At 41.8% G+C, this 13299-nt stretch overlaps 1 non-coding gene across 1 annotated transcript; it reads right to left on the reverse strand.

Moving 5' to 3' along the window:
• Nucleotides 1–12929: 12929 nt before the first annotated feature.
• On the reverse strand, nt 12930–13093 carry LOC112408171 (U1 spliceosomal RNA). Its single transcript, XR_003004903.1, has one exon. It is a non-coding gene; the product is annotated as a U1 spliceosomal RNA (small nuclear RNA).
• Between the last annotated feature and the right edge of the window lie 206 nt (nt 13094–13299).

Here is a 13299-nt window from a genome sequence, read left to right on the forward strand (position 1 = left end):
CCCCCCCCCCCCCCACCCCCCAGACTTTGTCTCCTGCCCCTGCTCCTGCCCTGTTAACCCACACCCACCCCACCTTCTGAGAATGGACAGTGTCCTCAGCGAACAGACGGGGTCCATTCCTACCTTTCCCTCTGGAGTTTTTCTTTCTCCTGATCTCTGTGAGTTTCTCTTTTTCGCTAAGAGATATATGTGAAAAACCTGTTTTGTTGCTGTTCTATTCTCCCAGCATTTTATGTTTTGAACCAGGATTAAGTTTCTGTTAGCCCCCTGTCTACTTATTGCCAGAGAGGGCCGTCTGACCTCTCAGTTCACTAGACTCTTCACTCAAGATCCCATGTGACTCACTAGCCCCTCATCCACCTCATCACACCCACCCACCCACCATGCTGCAGCACAGCACACTTGCTCCACCTGGTCCTAGATCCAGGACTCATCTCCTCTACACCCATTCTCCCCAGCACTGCTGGAAGAAGTTGTGATTCTCCCACTCCAGATTCATGCAAACTGCACCCACATCTTCACTGCTACTTGGCTTTCCTTTTATACATATCTTTTAAATTCCCTCAACCCTGATGTTTCAAACCTCTACCTAAACCAGTGGTTCTCAGTGACCATGCCACCACTCCCAAGGGGTAGTTTTGAAAATCTGTGGGGACATTTTTGTTTCCTTGTGTTGCCATGCCAAGCATTTACATATTAAAATATTTTACTATAACATTTTATTTTTATTTCTCCTTTATATTAGTTAGGACATTTATATCATTTGTGGGGGAAGTAAATGTAGTTATATTTTCTAGGAACATCTTGAACATTCGTATTTTCTACGAACATACTATGAATGATAAAGGAAACGTTACTACTCGCCAAAGGGGACCCTAGGTTTGACAGAATTGAGAACCAGAACTGTAATCCAATCACACCCATATATCCTCTTTGTAGGAGGGAGAATAATTTAGCTTCTCTTTTATTTCAAAAGTACAAATGAATGCTCTTTCCCATCATCTACTGAATCAATGTCTGGGTATGAGACCTGGGTGTGTGCACGTTTAACATGCTTTCCAGGTAATTCTTACACTGAAGTTTGAGAGCCACTGGGCCCAGCCTCGCTGTTGTGTCAGAGAAAGAGACATCGCTTTTCTTCTTAAGCCTCTCATTCCACATATGCTCCCAATCCCATCCTCTCTGATCTCAGCCCTTTCCATTGCCCTGGGTTTAGCACCTCTCCTTTCAAACATACAAAGGTTTCCCTTTATCCAGAAAAGGACAGACCCCCTACAGTACTATCCTCTTGCTTTCCATAGTCCCCCTACAGTACTATTCTCTTGCTCTCCTTTCTTGGATCTTAGGAGTTAATTCATTGGTTTAACATCACATTTATGGAATAGCTCCTACATGTCAAGACACCATTCTGTGGCTTTACAGATGTTATCTTATTCAATTCTCAACAATTCCTTTTTAGGTTGTGCAAACAAAAGAAGAGCAAGGAGTGTTTTGCTCAACATCGAATTCTGCAAAGATTAACCTGCTGCAGTCACTGACCAACAGCGCACTCTGTGCTTCAGACAGAAGAGATTAAGGCGATGAAAGGATGAAGCACTCCGTGTGCTCCAGTCTGAGGAAATTAAGACAATAAGAGGATGCTCTGTGCTTTGGACAAACAGGCTCTTAGATAGTTAGATATATCTCAGGAAGAATTTTAATGAACCCAGCTTCTTGCATCTTCCCATACAGGGAAAAGAACTAAAATCATTAACTTGTGATGTATGTTCTCTGTGACTAGCAGTAATCTTTTACCAAGTTACATACCTGACTGCATGTATTCCCCACCAAAAAAATCATATATAAACTAGCCTCTCCCTCACCTCTTCAGAGCAGTTTCTCAGAGCTACTGAGAGGCTATCTCCTGGGCTATAGTCCTCAGTAAGACCCTGAAGCAAACTTAACTCACAATGTTTACATTGTGCATTTTTCTTTCTATTGGCAGTTGTCACTATTACTATCATTCCCCATTTTAGAGATGAAGAAAATGAGGTACAAGACAGTTAGCTAATTTACCTAAAACCACCCAGTTAGTAGCAGAACTAGTGAGAGTCCATGTTCTTAACCTCTACACTCAGTGGCTTATAGACTGATACACAGTTGACCATTGCTCAACACGGGTTTGAACTGCATGGATTCACTTATATGTGGATTTTTTCCATAAATAAGTACTACAGGATCCAAGGGTACAGATACAGAGGAACTGCAGATACAGAGGGCCACCTATAAATTACACACAGATTTTTTACTGCATGGAGGGTTGGTGTCCCTAACCCCCACATTTTTCAAGGGTCAAAGCCTCATTATAGTCAGAGTCTACTAACCTGTGGAGAAAACATCAGGTTAGAAAGACTGGGAGAATTAATCTCCCGAGAGCAAAGCTGGAAAATCCTCCGAAACAATTAAAGTCTCTTTGGCATCAGGGAACCTAAGAGAGCAAAGGATTAGGACCCTCTCAGTGTGATGTGGTCAAAGAAATAACGGAAGGTGTTCTCAAGCCCTGGAACTATGGGGAGTTTCCGAGATGTACTGATTGTTTAATTTGTAGACTGATTTCTTCTTCAGCTTCAAACTGAGCAACTTGGTCTTCTCCACTCCATTCACTAAAAGTTACTAATGTGGCCAACACATATTATACTTGTTTTCTTGCCATTTCCCCCTACTGCATCAAAAGCAGAAAATGAGTGCATTTTTTCAAAGCTCACTAATGACTACTGACTATGAAAGTGCTCACCTCTGCTCTCTCTCCAGCTTTTTTCGGGGGGTTCCTTCTCCTCTCTTGTTCTCTAATTGAGGCAATTCTGCAAAGCCCAGTCCTTGACTGCTGTAGTTTTCAGCTTGCATGCTCTTTCCTCAAAAATTGATCCCACCTTCCTGATGCCAAATATGATGTGAATTCAACTATTCAACTAGGCCCGTTCTATAGCTTGCTTCCAAATCTTCATCTCATACCTTTATGTCTCAACCCCAGCAGAAATTTATAAATAATACTCATATCCTGGGCTGCTGATTAACTGAATGGTCTGTCATCTCTCCAATATAAACAGCCAGTAGTAGACTCCAGACAAATGTGAGTTACTGGTAACTAAATACTGCTGGGAGTGGGAATGGCAGAGCATCTTCTGGACTAGACTTTCGGTAGACCACAACAAAAAGAGAGCCTCTGCTATCACAAACTATAATTGGAAGAGTCAGGGGGTGAGCTGCAAACTGGGAAACCAATTCTGTGATCTCTTCACAACCACAGCTGCATGATCTGGGCTTTTACTACGTAACCTCCTCAGTAATCACCATACCTTGCCTATACTTTCCCCTCCATTCCCGTTTACTCCTCACTTCCCAAAATACCTGTTGTTGGATTTACTTCTCCTCCAAGTAGCACAACCCCTTTAATATAGTAGCACGTTGGATTTTTAAAGTAGAGACTTCATCCTAAAAGTAAAGGCTTTTAACTCACACAGCCTTTCATTTACATAATTACATCACAAGCTCCCAGCTGACACACAGTTCCCCCCAACCTCAAATTTAAAAGATAGGAAAACAAAAAAGCCAAACAAAAAAATATGTTTTGGGAAAGAAGTTCTGATTTTAAAAGTAACCATTCAGCCTTTGGGAAAACTGAAGAGTACAAAGGAAAAAAATCACAACAAATTCTACGTTTTATGGTGTTAAGTCTACCCGCCAGCTCCCCGCTGTGGTTTGTTCGTTTATTGCCATTTCCACCCCCACTCCTTTTTTTTTTTTTTTCCGGTACGCGGGCCTCTCACTGTTGTGGCCTCTCCCGTTGCGGAGCACAGGCTCAGCGACCATGGCTCACGGGCCCAGCCGCTCCGCGGCATGTGGGATCTTCCCGAACCGGGGCATGAACCTGCGTCCCCTGCATCGGCAGGCGGACTCCCAACCACCTTTTTTCCCCTTTGTTTTAAAAAAAAAATTATTGAAATATAGTTGATTTACAGTGTGGTGTTAAATCTTGAAGGCTTTAAAAATTAATAGTCATAAATGTCTATAGACACAAACATATTTTTAACTTTAAAGAAAATAATGAGGGACTTCCCTGGTGGTCCAGGGGCTAAGACTGCACTCTCCCAATTCAAGGGGCCCAGGTTCGATCCCTGGTCAGGGAACTAGATCCCACACGCCGCAACTAAGAGTTCGCATGCCACAACTAAAGATCTCGCACGCCGCAACTAAAAAAAAAGATTCCCCATGCTGCAACTAAGACCTGGCGCAGGCAAATAAATAAATATTAAAAAAAAAAAAAGAAAAGAGGGCTTCCCTGGTGGCGCAGTGGTTGAGAGTTCGCCTGCCGATGCAGGGGACACGGGTTCGTGCCCCGGTCCGGGAAGATCCCACATGCCGCGGAGCGGCTGGGCCCGTGAGCCATGGCCGCTAAGCCTGCGCGTCCAGAGCCTGTGCTCCGCAACGGGAGAGGCCACAACAGTGAGAGGACCGCGTACCGCAAAAAAAAAAAAAGATAGTAGTAGTTGCGAAAGACCACATGTTATATGGTTCTATTTATATGAAACAGGCAAATACATAGAGATAGAAAGCTGATTAGTGGGTTGGAGAAGATGGTGGAGCAGAATTTGGGAGGTGACTGCTCTTTTTAGGGTGATGAAAATGTTCTAAGATTTATCGTGGTGATGACTGCAAAACTCTGTGAACATACTAAAAAACACTGAAGGAAGGAAGGAAGGAAGGCAGATGGAAAATAAATACAGCTTTGGAAAAGCAAATTATCAGGGAAAGCATGAATGCAGTTCCCTGCCACATAAATCATATTGCTCCCTACATTTGAAGAAGTCAGGGGTCACCACTATCTAGTAATGAGAACTAGCAGAGTCTTACCATTTACCTGATAGAGGAGGGTCATTTCCCTGTCCCTCACTTCTCCTGGTCTTCACCCTTCTACTCACACTCTAGCGGTCCTTTGCCCCCAAAGTGCCAACTGGTTTTTCTCCACTTCAGTTAAAGGAATCTAACTCAATAAAACATAGCATAGACTGTATTCCAGAAACCTACATGTTGAGGAATAAGAGAGAGCCTTCAGGTCCTACAAAAGTAGGATGCGTTTATTCTCAAATTGCACTACTCCAATGATGACACTGCCCACAGGTCCCAAAGAGCTGGCCCATGCAGGGAACCCACATGTGTGGAAAAATAGAGGACTGATTATATGGAGGAGAGGCTGGTTTCTATTCATATGTGTATACCATAATCTACCTTCCCAGTGAGTGCTATTCCCTTCCAGCTTTTCAGGTTGTCTTTTGCTCCCAAAATTTTGGGGTTTCTCTACAGGAAGCCTCAGAATATTTAGTCTTTTTGCCTTTATTAGTAACACCTCAGCTTTATAACTCATAAGATTGGGCTCCAGGCAATCTGGCTCTTTCTTTTTTTAAAAAAATTAATTTATTTATTGGCTGTGTTGGGTCTTCACAGCTGCATGCGGGCTTTCTCTAGTTGAGGCGAGCGGGGGCTGCTCTTTGCTGCGGTGCACAGGCTTCTCACTGCAGTGGCTTCTCTTGCTGTGGAGCACAAGCTCTAGGCGCACGGGCTTCAGCAGTTGTGGCTCGTGGGCTTCAGTTGTTGTGGCTCGCGGGCTCTAGAGCACAGTCTCAGTAGTTGTGGCACAAGGGCTTAGTTGCTCCGTGGCACGTGGGATCTTCCTGGACCAGGGCACAAACCTGTGTCCCCGGCATTGGCAGGCAGATGCTTAACCACTGGGCCACCAGGGAAGCCCCAATCTGGCTCTTTCTAAAAAATCAAACCACCCTTTAAATGGGTGAACTGTATGGAATTGTATGGTATGTGAATTATACCTCAGTAAAGCTGTTTTCCCCCAGAATAAACTTAGACAGATAGATAGATAGATATCTACTTTCAAGGGACAAAGATGACGAAAACTGAAGATGTCCACATCTTTCTATTACAGTCTATTGTGACATATAATGTTCTCCCCACCTCCCATCCCCAAACAGTGCCCTAATTGTGACAAGAACTATGTTCCATGGGTGTCTACATTCCCCTCACGTGGCATGAAGCTCTGCACATAGTAAGTACCCCACGTACGTTGGCTGAGTTGAATGAAGTGGGTATCAAACTCAGGAGGCACTTTTAGAAACTTTCTTAACTTGCTATGAGCAGTGGTTGTAGGACTGAAATTCATGCACTGCCCTCTGAAATGACTACGTTTTTAAACTGAAGTATAGTTGCTTTACAATATTACATTAATTTCAGTTGTACAGCACAGTGATTCAGTATTTTTATAGATTATACTCCATTTAAGGTTATTAAAAAATAGTGGCTATATTCCCCCTGTGCCATACAATTTATCCTTGTTGCTTATTTATTTTATACATAGTAGTTTGTATCTCTTAATCCCCTACCCCTATCTTGCTCCTCCCTCCTTCCCTCTCCCACTGGTAATCACTAGTTTGTTCTCTATATCTGTGAGTTTGCTTCTTTTTTGTTATATTCACTAGCTTGTTGTATTTTTTAGATTTCACATGTAAATGATAACATAGAGTATTTGTCTTTTTTTTTTTTTTTTTTTTGGGGTACGCGGGCCTCTCACTGTTGTGGCCTCTCCCGTTGCGGAGCACAGGCTCCGGACGCGCAGGCTCAGCGGCCATGGCTCACGGGCCCAGCCGCTCCGCGGCATGTGGGATCTTCCCGAACCAGGGCACGAACCCGTGTCCCCTGCATCGGCAGGCGGACTCTCAACCACTGCGCCACCGGGGAAGCCCAGAGTATTTGTCTTTATCTGACTTACTTCACTAACCATAGTATGCTCTAGGTCGAGACTTCCCTGGCAGTCCAGTGGTTCTTTTTGTTATTGTTGTTGTTGTTATTAATGTTTATTTATTTATTTGGCTGCATCAGGGCTTAGTTGCGGCACTCGGGATCTTCGTTGTGGCATGTGGGATGGATCTTTCATTGCAGTGTGCCGGCTCAGTTGCCCCGCGGCATGTGGCATCTTAGTTCCCTGACCAGGGATCGAACCCACATCCCCTGCATTGGAAGGCAGATTTTTAACCACTGGACCACCAGGGAAGTCCTGGTCCAGTGGTTAAGACTTCGCCTTCTAATGCAGGGGATGCGGGTTCAATCCCTGGTCAGGGAGCTAAGATCCCACATGCCTTGTGGCCAAAAAACCAAAACATAAAACAGAAGCAATATTGTAACAAATTCAATAAAGACTTTAAAAATGGTCCCATCAAAAATTTTAAAAAAGATTATAAACTTTAAAAAAATGCTCTAGGTCTATCCATGTTGTTGCAAATGGCAGAAATGCATTCTTTTTTATGGCTGGTTAATATTCCATTGTGTATGTATATCTATATATCTTCTTTATCCATTCATATGCTGATGGACACTTAGGTTGCTTCTATATATTAGCTATTGTATTAAACAATGCTGTTATGAACAACGGGGTGCATGTCATCTTTTTGAATTAGTGCTTTCATTTTTTTCGGCTATATACTCAGGAGTGGAATTGCTGGATCATGTGGTAGTTCCATTTTTAATTTTTTTAGGACCCTTCATACTGTTTTCCACAGTGGTTGCACCAACTTACATTCCCACCAACAGTGTACAAGGATTCCCTTTTCTCCACATCCTCCTTTGTTATCTGTGGTCTTTTTGATGATAGCCATTCCGACAGGTATGAAAATCGTTGTGGTTTTGATCTGCATTTCTCTGATGATTAGCAGTGTTGAGTATATTTTCACATGCCTGTTGGCCATCTGTATATCTTCTTTGGAAAAATATCTATTCACGTCTTCTGCCCATTTTTAAATTGGGGTTTTTTTTTGATATTGAGTTGTATGAGCTGTTTGCATATTTTGGATATTAACCTCTTATCGGTCATATCATTTGTAAATATTTTCTCCCATTCATTAGGTTGTCTTTTTGTTTTGTCGATGGTTTCCTTTGCTGTGCAAAAGTTTGTAAGCTTAGTTAGGTCCCATTTGCTTATTTTTGCTTTTGTTTCTTTTGCCTTAGGAGACATCTTAAAAAATATCAGTACAATTTTTTTTTAAAGCATTTATTTATTTATATTTGGTTGTGCTGGGTCTTAGTTGTGGCTCACAGGCTCCTTAGTTGTGGCATGCGAACTCTTAGTTGTGGCATGCATGTGGGATCTAGTTCCCTGACCAGGGATTGAACCCAGGCCCCCCACATTGGGAGCACAGAGTCTTAACCACTGTGCCACCAGGGAAGTCCCTCACTTATGATACATGCCAAAGAGTGTTCTGCTTATGTTCTTTTGTAGGAGCTTTATGGTTTCAGGTCTGAAATGACAATTTTGAATGGATCAGCCTTAGGTTCTGAAATGGTTGTTTTTAAAAGGGGGGATTAAAAAAGCACACATATTGAGTTGTTTCCATACTCTAGCAAAGTTAAACATCTATTCCCAGTAGTACAAGAGACTCCACCACAACTCAGAGAAAAAGTCTCTACAGACTGCAGCCTCTCTATTTTGTGCGTGTGTGTGAAGTTTTTTACATCAGGCCATGAGCCAACACCTGCCTCAATCACTGGAGCCTAAAGTCACTTCTTTATCACTGCTTATCCATGGAGCCAAGGGGACTGATTATAAACAGGGTGAAAAGAAGCCACCGGCACGACTAAGACAGCAGTATAACCCTGGTAAAATCATTTTGGAGTTGTACCAGAGATTGACCTGGTTTCCGTCCGTCAGTTTTAGGACACAATAACACCCGCGTGTGACCCTGAGCACAGTCTAGACTGTGCCTGTATTACTGCCTCACTTTTTCTCTGCCTGGCATTCAGAGCTACTTCACCTACTAGACTGCAGGCCTCTAGAACAGGGTTTTTCTTTTTTTTTTTCAGTAGTAATGATTTTGTGTATTCCATTCTATCTTTTTATTTTTTTATTATTTTTTTAAACATCTTTATTGGTATAATGCAGGGCTTTTGTTTGTTTCTTTTAAAATAGTTGGAATATGGGAGTTCCCTGGCAGTCCAGTGGTTAAGACTCCGTGCTTCCACTGCAGGGGCCTGGGTTCGATCCCTGGTTGGGGAACTAAGATCCCACAAGCCACACGGCGTGACCAGAAAAAAAAAAAGTCAAAATAACACAACATATAATTACTACATATATTACTTTACCCATTAACTTCATACTCTCTTTAAAAACTTACAGGAAACATAATTTTATTATTATTATTATTTTTTTTTTGCAGTACGTGGGCCTCTCACTGTCGTGGCCCAGACCGTTGTGGAGCACAGGCTCCGGATGCGCAGACTCAGCGGCCATGGCTCACGGGCCCAGCCGCTCTGCGGCATGTGGGATCTTCCCGGACCAGGGCACGAACCCGTGTCCCCTGCATCGGCAGGCGGACTCCCAACCACTGTACCACCAGGGAAGCCCTAGGAAACATAATTTTAAATTTCTGCATGACAGTCCATCTTATGACTGGATTGTAATTCATATAATCATTCCCCTTATTACTGGACATTTAGGTTGGTTCAATTTTTCACTACTGTAAATAATTCTGGGCTCTGGATAGAGATGGTACATTGAACATCTATAAATTTCACTCCCTTCCAAAACCCCACAAAAACTTCGGAAAAGAAATTTTTAAAAGGCAACAACTTTCAAGGATGGAGAGGACAGAAGGGACATGAGCAACATATTTTTGACAGTTATAAATGAGAAATGACTGAACTAGACCAGGGACCCCCAAATCTTAAGCCAGTTCTGGGGAAAGCTGAAAACTAACCCAACTGACACTGCAGAGTACTCAAAAAACTCCAGATTTAACAGTGCCAGAACCTCTAGAACCAGGTGAAATGAGAGAATACTAAGAAACCAGGCTGATGGAAAGCTGTCTCAGAAGAGATGCCCAAACCCCTCTCTCCCCATGCTGCTGGATAACCGGCCCACCCTGGCACTATCTAGAGTGGTGAGAAAGACAGGAAGGTACAACTGAGGTCCTCTGGAGAAGACCTGAAGCTCAGGTAAAAGTTTAAACAGTTACTGAAAAGAGGATGTACATATGCATTCCAAAGGCTAAATGCTGAGACTTCCTCCCTCTCATCCTCCATTTGGTTTCCAGAACACTGGCAACCAAGCCTTTACCTTCCAGGATACTGAAAGATTCCTCTGAGTAATGTGAACACCCTAGAACAAAGTCCCAAAGATGTTGACATGGGCTTCCTCTACAAAGGTGTAGGGAGATCATTGCAGGGAAGCAGAAAGACCGTACAGCCTCACCTTGGCCAGCTCCCTAATTGTTAACATGAGGAGACAACCATAATAGCAGCTCAACCAAACAACCAAAAGAAGACAATATGGAGGAGACAGACGATGCAAAAGGAAGAAAACTAAAAAAGAAAATAAAACACAATCATTAAAATCTTCAGAGATATAAAAAGATTTTGCATCTGAAAAATAAGTACAAGAAGTTATACAAAGCAGAAACTAAGAACAACAAAAAAAGAGGTCTTAAAGATATGATTGTAGAAATAAAAAACGGAATACATGGGTTCAGCAAAAAAGATGAATAGATGGAAAATAGATTTTTTTTTCCTAATTAGAGGACCATTGTAGGAGTTCTAATAACCAAATATGGAGAGTTCTAGAAAAATTAAAAACAAAGGGGAGGGGACTTCCCTGGTGGCACAGTGGTTACAAATCCGCCTGCCAGTGCAGGAGATTCGGGTTCGAGCCGTGGTCTGGGAAAATCCCACATGCTGTGGAACAACTAAGCCCATGTGCCACAACTACTGAGGCTGTGCTCTAGAACCCACGAGCCACAACTACTGAGCCTGCATGCCACAACTACTGAAGCCCACGCACCTAGAGCCTGTGCTCCACAATGAGAAGCCACTGCAATGAGAAGCCTGCACACCGCAACGAAGAGTACCCCCCACTCGCTGCAACTAGAGAAAGCCCGTGCACAGCAATGAAGACCCAATGCAGCCAAAAATAAATAAATAAATTAATTAATTAAATTAAATAACTATGATAAAAACCAACGGGAGGAAATCACCAATGAAATAATTCAAGACAATTTCTCAACATGGAAGACTTTCTGGTCGAAAGGGTCCTCATCAAGTGCCCCATACAATGAATGGCTATAAGATACACATCATTAGGAAATTACAAAAAATGAAAATAAAGAGATAATTCTTCAACTTTTCTGAAAATGAAAAGATCAGTCACATATGTCATGTAAACAGTATAAGGAATTAGAAAGTCTTCTCAGTAGCTTCTAGAGGCTATAAGTCAAAAAAGTGATGTCTTTGAAATCATGAAGAAAAATTTAACTCCAACCTAGAATCTGATACCCATTTAAACAATTACACCTATGCAGCAATCTGAAAGAACAACGGGTTTAGGTAGAAGAAAAATAGAAGTAGATAGATCTCCAGAAGAAAAAAAAAAACCCTGCATTTAAACTAATAAGACTACCTGATATGATTTACCCTATGGAAAAACAAGAGGCTACTGGAAAGTGTGGGAAGAATTAGGAATAGGTAAAAGAAAAGTAACCAAATGAAAAAAGGTAAAATTAAACAGAGGGGGAGAATTCCCTGGTGGTCCAGTGGTAAGGATTCCACACTTCCACTGCAGGGGACACAGGTTCAATCCCTGGTGGGGGAACTAAGATCCCGCATGCTGCACTGCATGGCCAAAAAAAAAAAAAAACCACCAAAAGGGGAAAAAAACTAACCAGAGGAAAAATAAAATTAAAGGAAACAATGACATTCAATGACAATGCTCTGCTGTGAATAATGTTTGCCTAAGAATAATATGAACACTGAATACTGATTTAACCAAGTGATTTAACCAAATGGTTTTTAAACTAAATTAGGAAAAATAGAGAAGAAATGGTGGTGCAAGAGAGCTAAATCTTCATTTACATTATCAAAAATAGGCAATGTCAAAAATGGATGCATTAAAGGATAATATTTTAGATATTATTTAAATATCTAATTAGATATTATCTAAATATCTAGATATTTCTGGTTTAGAAACACAGAGGTTCATAAATTTCAGAAGAATCAAATTTTAGTTGTTTTTAGAGTGGAAAGTGTCTCCCTCCGAAGGGGACCTGCAGAACAGGAAGAAGTAGGCAAAGAACTTAGTTTAGAAACATAAAAGGACTATTTGATTTTCTAAATGAAGTATATGTGTTATTTGGATACAAATTTTAAAAACATGCTGCAAAATATCTGTACTTTGTGTCTCTCATGTTCAGTTTTAAACAAAGGCCCCAGAACAGCACTCAGGTAACTATCTTTATCAGGTGAGTACTTAAACTCAGAAGCCAATTGAGGGGTATTTTTATATTGCTGAGGGTCAGGAAGTGGCCAAGTACAGATGGAAAAGGATTTGTTCTAAAAGAGAAGCAACAGGAACTGCTTTTACAAGACAGGTGAACATGAGTGTGAAGATCACTAGACATCCTCAGAATAGCTAAATCTGGAAACTAGAAAGAACCAGAACATACCATACCCTGAAACTGAAACCCAAGCAATCAGCAGCACATACAGGAATAGCAGTTGTTTGCAAATATACTCTAGTTTACAGCAATCGATTCTCAAAGACACTAGTAGGGGGCCTTTAAAAATACCCACATCCAATCCAGATGAAACATTCAGTATATAATAAATGAGAGACAAACCTACTAAAACGGTTCAAAAGTCCCAAATTCAGGTAGCTACTTAAGAGAAGAACATCCTGGTTATTTCAATGCCCTCAAGAACCTAGTTTTCAAATTGAAACTAAGCCAATCAGAAACAGAAAAACTCATACAAATTTTCCCTCAGAACACTACCCCTAACGTGCCAGAAACTCCCCAACAAGAATAGGAACCTACGATGTGAAACTTCCTTTTAACAAACAAAAGGACCAGGGGAGAGCGCGAACGCAGTCCCCCACTACCACAAATTATGCAGTCGAGTTTCCCACATTTGGGGAAATCGCAGGGGTCAGCACATCCGGAGTGCAATGGATAAGCCTCGCCCTGGGAAAACCACCTTCGTGATCATGGTGTCTCCCCTGCCAGGTAAGTATGAGTTGCTAGTATTCGCTGGTACCTCACCCTCAGATTCAAATCACTCTAAAGAGAGGGTCACTTTTCTCATGCATTTTACAACCCAACCCCCACTGCTGGAATACAGTTTCCAAACCTTAATTACCATGCAGCAATATTTTGTATATCTAGATATTGCCAAATCTTAGGAAATACAATGCCTAGTGTAAGAATTACCGGCAGTCAC

This window comes from Neophocaena asiaeorientalis, unplaced genomic scaffold (genome assembly GCF_003031525.2).
Source record: "Neophocaena asiaeorientalis asiaeorientalis breed wild unplaced genomic scaffold, Neophocaena_asiaeorientalis_V1.1 scaffold327, whole genome shotgun sequence".
Classification (NCBI taxonomy): Eukaryota; Metazoa; Chordata; class Mammalia; order Artiodactyla; family Phocoenidae; genus Neophocaena; species Neophocaena asiaeorientalis.